The 13,021-nt window shown below is 48.3% G+C and overlaps 1 pseudogene; it reads left to right on the top strand.

The window, feature by feature from the left end:
* The window catches only part of LOC144505374 (beta-1,3-galactosyl-O-glycosyl-glycoprotein beta-1,6-N-acetylglucosaminyltransferase 3-like), a 48,120-nt pseudogene extending 46,150 nt beyond the window's left edge, over positions 1–1,970 (top strand).
* Positions 1,971–13,021: the final 11,051 nt, after the last annotated feature.

Genomic DNA, 13,021 nt, shown 5'->3' with positions numbered 1-13,021 from the left:
TTAGCATAAGTTTACATACCTATTACATGCCATTATCGAAATCCACACGGCAATATCCACTCACGTCTGCGTTTCCCATCCCTTTGGCTTGATGTCTCTTTGGCGCGAATCAGACTAGGTATTTAAAAGTCGCAACCTGGCGTGGCAGACTGGAACTGGCATGAGGAGGTACGTGTTGCCAACGGAGTGCGGGGGATTTTGCAGGCAGGTCCTGGAGGTGCCTGGGGGCCTTACTCTTGCTCAGGTGTTGACCTAAGGATCAGTGATATCTCTGGAGGGGAGTTCGGGGGAGGGGTGGGGGGCAGTCGTGTGTGGTGCGGGGGGGGGGGGGGGGGGGCGGTGCCTCTATTTCCTCAGAGCTTTCTGAGTGAGGTTCATCAAGCGCTCCCTTCCAACCCCATCCTGGGAGTTACTATTGCGCACTATGGGAAGCAGCCACGAGGACTCCCGCTCCCCCTCGCCTCCTGGGCAACACTGAAGCCACTGCGGGAAGCCGTCCGGCGGCCTCCTGCTTCCCCCCTTCCTCCTGACCCCCCTTCCTGGGCAGCGCTGTAGCGTATTGTGGGAAGCAGCCTCGAGGGCTCCCACTCATCCTTCCCCTCCATCGAACTTTGCAGCGGCATTGACATGCTGCAGGATGTGGTCAGGGACTTTAGTAAGTGCTGGTGCTCCGGGGTGAGGGAGGAATGTACCATATGCTGATTGAGGCCGAATGAGATGAAACAGCTGCTTCTCGAAGCCCGAGTGCAGAGATGAAGACATGGTCAGCATGGAAACTACTGTCACTGGGCACACACCTGGTGCTGATTTGCAGTGTTTCCCTGCCCTGTGATATAGACCAGCAACACATGCCTGGAATGGATGCTGCAGTTACACACATAGCAGTAGCTCAAGGATGCACATTGCCCATGACTGCACACTGGCTAACATAATTTGTGCCAGCATTTATCATGATGGGAATCTCACATGACCCTATTCGGGCCATGCATTGCCCCATGGATTATGTGGGGTTGCCAGCTCCCACAAGTGGGGATTCTGGCCCAAGTAAGGGGTTGGTTTGGTGCTGGTTCTATGCAGCCAATGATAATAATCCATCATTCTATGCCCTTTCCAAACCCCACAGTGCAGATGGATCTCGGTTTGCTTGATCTGGAGCAGGCCATGTTGGTGGCAGTGGGGGCGGAGGCATCTCAGGTGATGGTGGGCATGGAGAGACCACTGCCAGAGCAGCCACCAACAAACCTTCAGGAATGAGGGTAGTGGGCTGCCGCTGAGGTCCAGCAGGTGGGTGGGTAGCCTCCCGAGTGGGTGCACAGAAGGTGGAGGGTGCCGAGGGCAAGGAGGTACAAATCCCAGAATTCCTTTGAAGCCCTTTAATAGAAGATATGCCATTGCCGGCTGCAGCCGTCCAAGACCATGGTGCGACACATTAGTGCGGTGCTCTCATATCTGGACCTAAGGTGAGGGGCGGCCACCCGCTCCCTGTGGACGTGAAGGTGACGGCAGCCCTCAGTTTCTTTGCCTTCAGGTTATTCTACGCTCTCTATGGTGACCAAAGTGTGATCTCGCAGGGCATGGTGCACAGATGTGTGCAGCAGGTCACAGATACCCTGCATGCCCGGGTAGGGCAGTTCAGTAATTTTGATGTGGGCTGTGCACAGCACGAGTCACAGGTTCTTGGCTTCACATCCATCGCTGGGATTCAGAACGTGCAGGGTGCAGTGGATGGCATGCACATCGCATTGAGAGCCTCCGATGCAGGGACGCAGCAATTTTTGAACCGGAAAGAGTTCCACTCAATGAAGGTCCAAATTGGCTGCGACCGTCAGCATAAGATCATGCTGGTTGATGCACGTCACCAAGGGAGTGTTCAGGACAGCTTTGGGATCCAGCAGTCGAACATCCATGAGCTCTTTGAAGACCAGCCCAGGCTCCCTGAATGGCTACTGGGGACAAGGTTAACCTGCTAACGTCATGGCTCATGCGGCCTGTGTGGAGGCTCCAGACGGAGGTGGAGACCCACTACAACGAGGTCCATGTAGCCACCAGTCTGTTGCTGAGTGGTGCATCGCCTGCTGAAGATGCGCTTCCGCTGCTTGGACCGCTGTGGCGGGCGGGGGGGGGGGGTTCACTATGACCCTGCGCATGCTTCATGCTGCACTCTTCACAACATCGCCAACAGCGGGGAGGCCAGCTGGAGCAACAGGAGGAAGAGGAGGTGGAGGAGGAGCATCGAGGGGCAAGGTGGGCGTCCCACAATTTGATGAGATGTGGAAAGATGGTGGGCAGCAATGGCAGGTGTCCGGTAAGAAAGGGGAGCGAGGAACGCCTTGATTGCAGCCCGCTTCACCGAGCTCGTGCTGTGCGGTGAGGGGGGTGCAACCAATACACATCAGCCACGTGCAGCCGCTATTCCCCCTCCAAACTGACCAGGGCCTTCAAACCACCATATCACAGTTCCTCTGCTCCTGCCATCCCACCACCCTTTTCCCCAGAAACATCCAACCCGATTAATCACTCTGAAACATGTGGCTGAGTCTGCAAAGCTCAATAGACAGCACCTCTATGTTTGGGAGTGGGGAACACTGAGCTGTGGGTTGGCGGGGGGAGGGGGACGGGGGCGGGAGGGGGGCGAGGGCAGAATCAGAGACAAATTAGTCACAGCGTGATGGGAAATTAACTGTTTATTGTGCTCTTAACATAAATGATTACCAAACCCGAACTAATGCTAACCTTCACCGGTGCCCTCGAGTGAACTAAAACTTTCTAACCATGTGCTGTCTGTTCCCTCTTCTCGGTCCGACGCCAGAATGCACATCGGAGGTGGAGGTGGCCAGCTCCAATGCACGCCCTGTTGCCTGTGATGCCCCTGGCGGACGTCCCCTGGGTGGCCGGGACCTGGAGGGCCCCAGCTGACTTGTGGATGGCACTGCTTCAGTGCCACCCTGTTCATCTGGCTGGCCCTCAGATGACCTGGTGTGAGGGAGGGGGGAATCGGAATGTGTCCAGACATCCTGGAGCTCCTCGGTGGAAGACCCCGGCATGGGTTCAAGCCCTTCCCCCTCCCTTGGTGTGCCCAGAGTTCACGGGGGCACTGCATGAGATACCAAGGTGGTTGGGAGCTCCAGAAGCTCCGGCGTCACATGGCTCGCCAGTGCTGGAACCCGAGATCCGTCTGCTCCATGATGTATGTTCCATCAGCCCTGGCCCTCTCAGATTTGGCCGAGCTCTGGAGCCCCTCTGCTGCAGAATTCTGTACTCAGACCAGGTTCTGGAGCCCCTCAGTAGTAGCCCTCTGTGCCTGGGTTAAGTTGTCAAGGCTCATAAACACGGCCTGCTGTGTCTTCAGAATGACCGCGAGTGCCCCTGCCATGTCCAGCCCTGTCTCCAACATGCCCCCGACACTCATGGCCATCAAATGTTGTGCCTCCAGGATGCCTGTAGTGTCTCCCGGATGGCCTGGACCCTGTCACCCATGAGGACAGTCCCTTGAGCCAGACTTTCCACTGCGGTTGCGACCCTTGCAGTCTGGCCTGTGTCTAACACTGTGTCGGCACCACCAACTGCAAAAGCAGTCTGTTTGATTCTCTTAAACAGCCTTGCAGTCGCAGCATGTTTGCTGACAGCACTTCCACAACTCCCCGGCTTTCCTGATGCATGTCCAACAACCTTGGGAGGAACAAACCCAGAGGCCCAGCAGCTGGCGTGAGGACAATGGAATCCTGACTTCCAGCAGAACTCCATGTACCCGAGACCTCGGGTGTGCCTGCTTCCATCCAATGTGCATCAGCAGCTGTGACGTGCTCACCAGGTCTTGACCCAGAAGCCTCAACTCTAAAGGTACCTACCGTGGTGATCGTGTCTGTGTTGGTTGGTTGTGTAGTACATGCTGGTGACCCTTCAGTGGTGCTGCACTCAGACGCTGCCTTCCTCCAAGGTGTCATCCAGGGAGGCGAGGGCAGTTTGCTCCAGAGCAGCGGGCCGGCTGCAAAACCCAAAGGGTCGGGCTCCCCTGGGTCCAGAGCTGGAAAAAAGAACACACATTAGGGAGAGGGGGCAAAACATTCCATGCAGCATCGCAATTATTTAGAGGAGGACTCAGGTTGAGGATGTGCTTCTGCTCACTTGCATGCTGTATGCTGACCTGGCTGACGGTGACCTTTTGGTATGGCCCATTAACCCCTGCCAGCTCCATGACACGCTCCTCCATGCTACTTAGCTGCTGCAGGTCACGCACACCACCACCAGTCTATGTCAACTCCCGTTTGTTGTGGATTTTCGTTTCCTGTGGGAACATAATGTAGATCGCAGGCATTAACATGTTGCATTGCATGCTGAGCAATGCATGCCTGTGTCTCGGGCGTTGTGCGAACAGGTTGTGGAAATTAGTCACCACTGAAGGGTCCACGTTGAGGTGTCAGGAAAGGGGTTAGATCCTGTTCCTGGGGGAATGGTCACTTGCTGCATGCCCTTCTGGTGTCTCAGCTGGTTTGGACATCCATGCAAAGCAGGTGCGGGGTTCCAAGTGGGATGCTCACTCACGCTTGCTGCTCACAGACGTACGTACTTTATTTTGTGACACTGCCTGCCAGAGGACGGTGTCAGGCTCCTGGAATTCACCATTTCTGCCACCACCTCCCACAATGCCATTGCTGATGCACCCCTTGGTTCGTGCCTTGGCCAGGGAAAAGATCATGCCTCTCCTCCACGGCATCTCGCAGGTGCTCCTGGTCAGTCTCTGAAAATCTGGGGACCAGTTTCCATGCAGTCATTTGTGCGGCGTGACTCGCTGTGTGTCCATTCCTGCAGCGTATATACAGCTCTGGCTTATTAAGGGAGTGCAATGCAGTGAGTGTGGCCAGTCAAGGGCCCGTTTGTAACAAATACTTATGAGAGATTTTGAAGACTGCATTCAGTTGAGTGTCATTCATCCCTCGGGATGCTGATTGGCTGCCATTCAATAGGCTGCTGTGTCCAGGAGGGGGTGGGTGTGGGTGGGGGGTGCAATACTCAGGGCTCCTAATCGATCAGCTGCTGTGTCCAGGGCAGTGCAATACTCCAGGCTCCCATTCAAGAGAGGGAATGATCACAAGCTGGGGTTTTGCATGTCAGCACAATTCCAGTTCTCTGCACGGCAGCAGTGAGCACTGTATGTTTCAGGGATGGAGTGATTGTGTACCCGAATGATGCGGATCCATGGGGGCATGAGGTGAGAGGTCAGCCATGTCTGTGTCTGGGGGAATCGGGGCGGGGGGAGGGCAGCAATGAGGCCAACGGTGTCTCTCTGCGGGGTTCGGGGGCAGCAATGGGCCATTGATGTGTGTGGTGGCCAGAGATGAAGCCAGCGCTGTGTGTGTGTGTGGCGGCGGGGGCGGGGGCGGGGGGGGGGAGTTGTGAGGCCAGCAATGAAGCCAGCAATGTCGCTGTGTGGTGTTCGTGGGGGCCAGCAATGAGGCCATCGATGTCTCTGTGGGGAGAGGGGGCGCTGTGGTTGTGGGGCCAGTGCTGAGGCCAACGATGTGTGTGTGTGTGTGTGTGTTTGGGGCAGGGGGAGGGGGGGTGGTGCGGGTTGTGGAGACCAGTGCTGAGACCAGAGATATGCGTGGGGATTTGAGGACAGTCACCTGGACCGTGGGAGCTCTTCTCAGTGATCTCCCAGCGATATGCGCATGCGCCGGTTCCCACTCCTCCCGCCGATTTCAGGCTCATTGGCGCGAATGGGCGCCCACGCCCCTCGCGTTTAAGGAAATTCAGGACTGGGACTTCTGCAGTACACAGTGTGCGAAGATTCGGGTGAGAAGTTGAACTGAAAAAGCAGTCGGGATTTAGAACAGTTTTCCCGTCAATTCAGCACTTTTGCGAGAATCGTCCCATTGTTACGATTCTCATTTTTTCTGTAGTATTCGTTATCCGTTTTCCTTGTCGCTTGAACACCTCCAAACAACAGCAACGCTCAGACAGGGATTTCAATCCTTGACCCCGCAGCTTTAAAAATATTATGTTCTCCTGCCAAGGCCCGGGCGAAAAGCTTTCTCGTGGCTGCCTTTGCTGTCTGATGAAAGGCTGGTCCCTCCTTTGGTAATTCACCTTCTGCAGTGCATTTCCCTCACACAGAGAGCAGCTACCCCCCTCCGCCCCCTCCCCCCCCCCCCCCCACACACACACACCCACCTCCCCCCCGCCCCCTCCCCGCCCTTCCCGGCCCTTGATTTCATTTCACAAGCCTTCTAATTTGAACCAAATACTGACTCCTTACCAGTGGGGTGTGATGTGACAACGGCTGTCATCCAGGTATCTGCACCAGACCTTCAAAGCTTTGAAATGTGCACTTATTTGATGGATATCTTGATATTAAGTTGAAGAAATTTCTCATTCAGGAATTCTACATTCAGTATGTGGATGGCCCGTCGAGAGAGAAAACAGAATTTGACCTGCTCTTGGGAAATAAGGAAGGGCCGGTGTCAGATGTGAAGTGAGGGCTCACTTTGGGAGCAGTGACCATAATTCCATCAGTTTTAAGACAGCAATGAAGAATGATAGGTCAGGCCAAAAAGTTAGATTTACTACATTGGGGCAATGTCAATTTTGATTGGATTAGACTGGAACTTTCGAGAGTTGATCTGGGGAGTTTGTTGGCAGGCGAAAGAGTGGCTGCTAAATGGGAGGCTTTCAAAAGTGTGCTAATTAGGGCTCAAGGTAAGCACTTTACTTTTAGATGAAGGGCAAGGCTAGTAGAAATAGGGACCGCAGGACAACTCGCAATATTGAAGCCCTGGCCAAGAAGGGGAAGGAGGCATATGACATTCATAGGCAGCTGGCATCAATTGGATGTCTTGAAGAGTACAGAGGGTGTCGGAGTAAAGGTAAGAGAGAAAACGGGAGGAAAAAGTGGGACACGAGTTTGCTTTGGCAGATAAGACAAAGGAGAATCCAAAGAGTTTCTGCATATACATAAAGAGCAAAAGAGTAACCAGGCAGAAAATCAGGCCTCATAAGGATCATCAAGGCCATCGCTGTGCGGGGACACAAGAGGTGGGTGCGATTCTAAATTAATATTTATCATCAGTATGTACTGTTGCAAAAGGCATGAATGTTAGAGAACTTGGGGAAGTAAATAGCGATATCTTAAGGAGTGTATATCTTGCGAGAAAGAGTAAATGGAATTCTTAAAGTGCATCAAGGTAGATAAATCCCGGGACCTGAGGAAATGCATCCCAGGACGTTATGGGAGGCTCTGCTCCAAGAAATATTTCCATCAGCGACAGCCACAGGTGAGGTGCCTGAAAACTGGAGGGTGGCAAATGTTGTGCCTTTGTTTGAGAAGGCTGCAGGGAAAAACCTAGAAACTACAGACTGGTGAGGCTAACGTCTGTAGTGGTTGACTGTTGGAAGGCATTCTGAGAGACATAATTTGCAGGCATTTACAAAGGCAAGGATTGAGTGGGACAGTCATCAAGACTTTCTGAAAATCATGTCTCCCGAATTTGAGTGAATATTTTGAAGGGATAACCAAGAAGGTAGGTGAGAGCTGAAGTCGACGTTGTGTACATGAACGTAGCGCGGCGTTTGACAGGGTACTGCATCGTAGCATCTTCCCTTATGGTAAATCTCACGGATCCAGGGTGAGGTAACTAATTGGATGCAATATTGGCTTGATGACAGAAGACAGTGGGTGGTAGTAGAGGGTTGTTTTTTTTTTTTCAATCTGGAAGACTGTGACCAGCAGTGTGCCACGGGGATTTGGTCCTCTGCTGGTAAAGCATGGTTAGTAAGTCTGCAGATGGCATAAAAAACTGGTGGCATAGTGGACATTGAAGACAGTTATCTAAAATTACAGTAGGTTCATCATCAATTGGGCCACTTGGCTGATGAATGGATGACGGAGTTGAATTGAGATAAGTGCGAGATGATGCGTTTTGGTTGATCAAACCAGGGAAGACCTTACTCAGTTAAGGGTAGCGGATTAGGGGAGAGTTATAGAACAATGCGATCTCGGGGTACAGGTTCATAGCTACTTGAAAGCGTAGCTTCAGGCCGACAGTATGATGAGGAGGGCATTCGATATGCTTGGTTTCATTTGGTACAATATTGAATACAGGGATGTCCTGTTGAAATTTTACAAGACATTTGTAACGCCACACTTGGAAAACTGTCTACAGGACTGGTCACCATATCATAGAAAGGATATAATTAAACTAGAGAGTATAGAAATGAGTGACTAGGATGCGACTGGGACTTGATGGCTTGAGTTCGCAAGAGCGGCTGGAGAGACTGGGGCATTATTCCCTCGAAGTCAGGAGGTTTAGGGGTGATATTGTTGAGTCTATAAAATAATGAGGGGCATTTCTAATGTAAATAGTCAACGTCTTTTCCCAAAGTTCGGGAAGTCCAAAACTAGAGGGCATGGATTTAAGGTGTGAATGGAAAGATACAAAATGGTCCAGAGGGGCATTTTGTTTCATTCAGAGGGTGGTCAGTGTCTGGAACGAGCTGCCAGAGGTAGTAGTAGAGGCGGGTACAATTGTGTCTTTTGAAAAACATTTCGACAGTTACATTCATAAGATTTGTAGAGAGGGATGTGGGCCAAATGCAGGCATTTGCGATCAGATTAATTGTAATAAGTAGAGCGGCATGGACATGTTGGGTCGAAGGGCTGTTTCCATGCTGTAAAGCTCTATGACGCGAAGACAATAAATTGGAATGGGAAGCAACAAAGACAGAGAGATAGATTTAACGAGTGGCTCAACAATTGCTAACGGCGTTTCTTGAGGCAGAGCTTGAGTGTCTGACATTAGACCAACTTCGTAATTTTCCAATCACAAATTTTGTGGGTCCATTTTCATGGAAAAATTCCTTATTGCCCCCATCAATTATGTCTTCCAAAAAAATAGTAACAGAAAACAGTTAATTTTTGCTCGACGTAATTGAGGGCAATTATCAAAAAATGCCGATTTGTCATAAAGCTCCAAAGATGGGCATTTCAACCTAAAACTAAAATCTTCCAAACGCTATTCTGATGTGCAAGTGCTTTAAGCCGCTGCTTTGACCAAACGGACCGAGGCACAAGTGAGCTTTGAACTCAGGATCTCCTGTTTACGAGGCCGGCGCTATAACCAACTAAACATCATTATGCACATCATCAGTGGATGCATAATCTTGAGAGCAGCAAACTTTCATTTGAAAGAGAGTTTAGCTTTTGCTGAACAGCTTCATGATGTTGGCAACAGTTAGACAGCTCTGGGGAAGACCAAATGTTTACAGATCTCTCGTAACCTGAAGAGCTGATTTGTATATCTGAGTGTTCCAACGGTCCAGCTTTTACACAAAGGTAAGCGAATAAGAATGTTGAATTCCCTATTCACTGAATAAAAAAAAACACTTGATTGCAGCAGGGAAGTTTCAAATAAAACAGGAAATGTTGAGAAAAAGTCAGCAGGTCTGGCAAAATCTCTGGACAGGGAGTCACATTCTGAGTCCTTATGAACCATTAGGCATGTTTTTAATTCCTAATTGATTATAGGCGATTCCCCTCGATTCGGAAGTATCTTCTTTCATCAAACTGTCTTGGGTTCGAGGTATCGATTTTGAAGATATTCCATTCAGTCCAGTTTAAGTGAAAGAGCTCATTTCAGTGTTCAAACACACACTGAGAAGTCGTCTGGTTGAAAGGGTGAAAGGTCATTCCGATAACGGACTCCCATATCCCGGTATCTCCGAGTGAAATCTCTTGTTAGTGAATCGGTCTGCCACTGTAAACAATCTTTATCTGCATTTAATCTCCCCCACACTTCAAATAATTTAAAATACCAACGACATTTTTTGTGATGCATTTCTACTCAATAAAAATTCAATTCCCTTGGGGTCAAGGTGAGGACATGAACTTGTACACGATCGAGGAATGACACAATAGGTGGGAAGATTCGAGAACTCCACGGTTTACTTCAAAATTAACGGTATCAGACAAAGGGGATAACCTAAACATTTCTGGAATGAACCGCTCCCCTTGGGACTTAAGGGCCTGCGGACAATTGCTCCCGTTATCTCGGAGTGAGACTCGAAGGATGAGAGCATAGTTTCCTTCAAGTCAACTAACAGTATCTGAATTCCCGCCTCAGATTGTTGGTGGTCCCATTCCCCGATGAGAAAAAAAATCGCTTTTCATTCAGGAAAACACAAAATTGAAGGCAGATTTGCCAGTCCTAATGTTTCCTCTGCAGAAGATAGGTATCTGCAGATAAAACCATGAAACATATTCACTCGGTCTCGAAAGGTTAACTATTTCTCCCTCTCGAGATGCATTTTCAGATTTTTTTTTCTGTTTGCATTTCACTGCACATTACTTTTTAATGTATGCCATTGATATATTTTATGTCTGAGGGGAATCCTTTAAAATTCAACTTTATTTTTCTACAGACAGTTGGTATGTATTTACAGCTTTTCCGATCAGGTGGCAAGTATACGCAGGATCTAATGTCACTGTATAAAGGTAAATCTTTATTAAATGCCAGTGATCAAAGGAAGAAATTCTTAGCCATGGTCTAAGATCCAGAGTACCCGGACCCCTCGAATAAGTTGTGATACTTTTAGTAAAAATCAAGATAGTTATACATTTTCTTAATCTAATTTCCTGCCTTACATTCGTACAATATTAATTTCATTTCATGTCAATACATTAGTATTAATCTCAGTCAGACAATTCAACCAATTTCTTAGTACTTTCCAGAACAATAGTTTCATTTTTTCCCGTTACTAATTGGATGTTATTCCCCCTCCAGTTTAATTATTTCCAGCTTGCCTGGAAAATGCAGCCATTAGTGCAATGGCCAACTTGGAGGTTTCTCACTGCCTCATTTCCGAGATTGACTATAGATCTGTCCCCACGTCTAACATTATGCCTCACTTGTGTCTTGGCTGCGGACTAACTATTCGTTAAAGAGTCAAAATGTGCTCCCTTACAATGATTTCCCAGATATAGCTATACTAGCTAAGGTTCCCAGGATAAAGGTTCTGACACTTTTCAATGCTTCCATTACATTTTTCGGTACCTTGCATTGACTGATCATGTTCACTCACAGTAAAATGCTTGAAATGCATTTAAAATACCAAATTATGTTTCTTAAAATGATGACTACTTGCTTTAGATCTCTTACTTCATTACTATGTGGGTAAGCCATCATTCCTCTACCAACTTGAGCTTTGTCGGTGTCTGTATTCTGTCTCAACTAAGAGAAATCTAAAATAATCATGTTCAGATATGCACCCTTCTGGTCGAATTTGCTGGACAAATACAAGGCCAGCTATAAATGCACATAAAGGACTTTTCTTAACTTTGTAGCTGATTTAACCCCACTGTGATTGTCACTTGCAATCGTGTATTAGTTATGTACTTGACTGATTGCACACAACTGCGTAGAATCAAGAATCCCTTCTAACCTAAAACAAAATAATTGGGGAAATCTAATATCATCCTGTGCTGTTTCTTAAATTGATGATTGCCAATGCAAAATTTCATATGCTCGAGGGGCACTGGAGATTGTTGCTAACGCCTCTCCTCCTTGAAGTGATGCAACTGCTGCCACATCTCCCATGGATTTGGTTGCTAAGGAACACTTGATTGTCTGCACAATCAAAAAGAGACTCAAATTGACTAACACAAAAATCGCTATCCCTTGTAATATATTCTTCCCCAGTGAACACATCCGTCGAGTCATCCAACCCCATACTGAAAAATACTTTGGTTGTTTCATCCTCTCAACGTCCTTCCGAATGTGTGTTACCGAATTAGTTGTGTTTTCTGAAGTGTCTGGTGTGTTTGTGCAGCACTTTGATTCAATGAAAGCACATGTTCCACCTTTAGCTGCCAAGGTGAAGTCTAAATCCATCCGATTCTGTAATACAACAGTTTCCATTGCTACCATCTCGTCGTTGATCTCTGTAAGGGTTGCAGCAGCATCATTAACAACTAGTTCTGAAATCGAGGTCAAGGCTTCAATCTCGATTGACAGATATATAGGAAGATAGAGGCATCATTATACAGAGCTAGTTGTCCAATGACACAACGCTTTCTTGTCGTCGTAACACTCTCCCTTGGAAGCTGGTTGTTATGATAAATATGTGGTAAATATAAGGAACTACGTGTCCAAAGTGACCCTTTCCATCCTGTAGGCAACCATTCGTGTGTCGTGTTCCAACAAATCCAACAAGTAAGTGTGTATCCTCCTAATGCAAGATGGAGTGTTGCATGATCGAGCATTACTGGGTGGATTCAGATAAATCTTGCTGGTTACATGTACTGTGTGTTGACACATATTGCACCCAAATTCTCTCCAGGGTCCCTTGATTCTCGACACACAGTCATCCTTGTGGCACCAACTCCACTTCATGCAGAATAAGATTGGGTGCCGAACTGGATGTTTTAAAGATGGGTGTGCATCTATTCATGCAAGCTGGCCCAACTATACCAGTTCAATTTCTATAAAAGTCTGCTCTATTGCACTCCCTGTGAAACCCAGTTGTTCTTCCACGAAGATCGCTACAAGGCTGAGTATGCTGATCCCATATAATCAAAACTGTCCACCCTAAAATTATTGGAGATAAAGCTATTTCTTCCCTCAGCATGTATAGGAATGTGTGAACATACCCAACGTTTAGGTAAATCAGCAGCTTTAGTATAAGTGTGCGCCACATACAGATAAGTACTTGTCCGCAGTTCCCGATGCACTGTTTGTGTTAAACATAGTGAACTCAACCACAAAAGGGCTGAATAATTTCCACACATTTTGAGTTTCCTTCATTAATAATTTATATATCTCCTATTGTATCATCTCTCTCTGGTCAATATCAAATGGGTAAGACATCATGCAGAATTTTCACACCAATTCTTGATCTGAAGCCTTGAGGGTTGACAATCTGGTTTTGGGATTTGATTGTAGGTTGTCTTTCTGCCTCCACCCGATCAGGAGCTTCTATTCTTCGAGAGTGATAATCTGTGAGCAAGTACAGGGTGTCTTTCGGCCTCAAG

This window comes from Mustelus asterias, chromosome 16 (genome assembly GCF_964213995.1).
Source record: "Mustelus asterias chromosome 16, sMusAst1.hap1.1, whole genome shotgun sequence".
NCBI classification, from domain to species: domain Eukaryota; kingdom Metazoa; phylum Chordata; class Chondrichthyes; order Carcharhiniformes; family Triakidae; genus Mustelus; species Mustelus asterias.
Note: the sequence above shows the minus strand (reverse complement) of the source record. Positions and strands in the feature narration are given on the sequence as shown.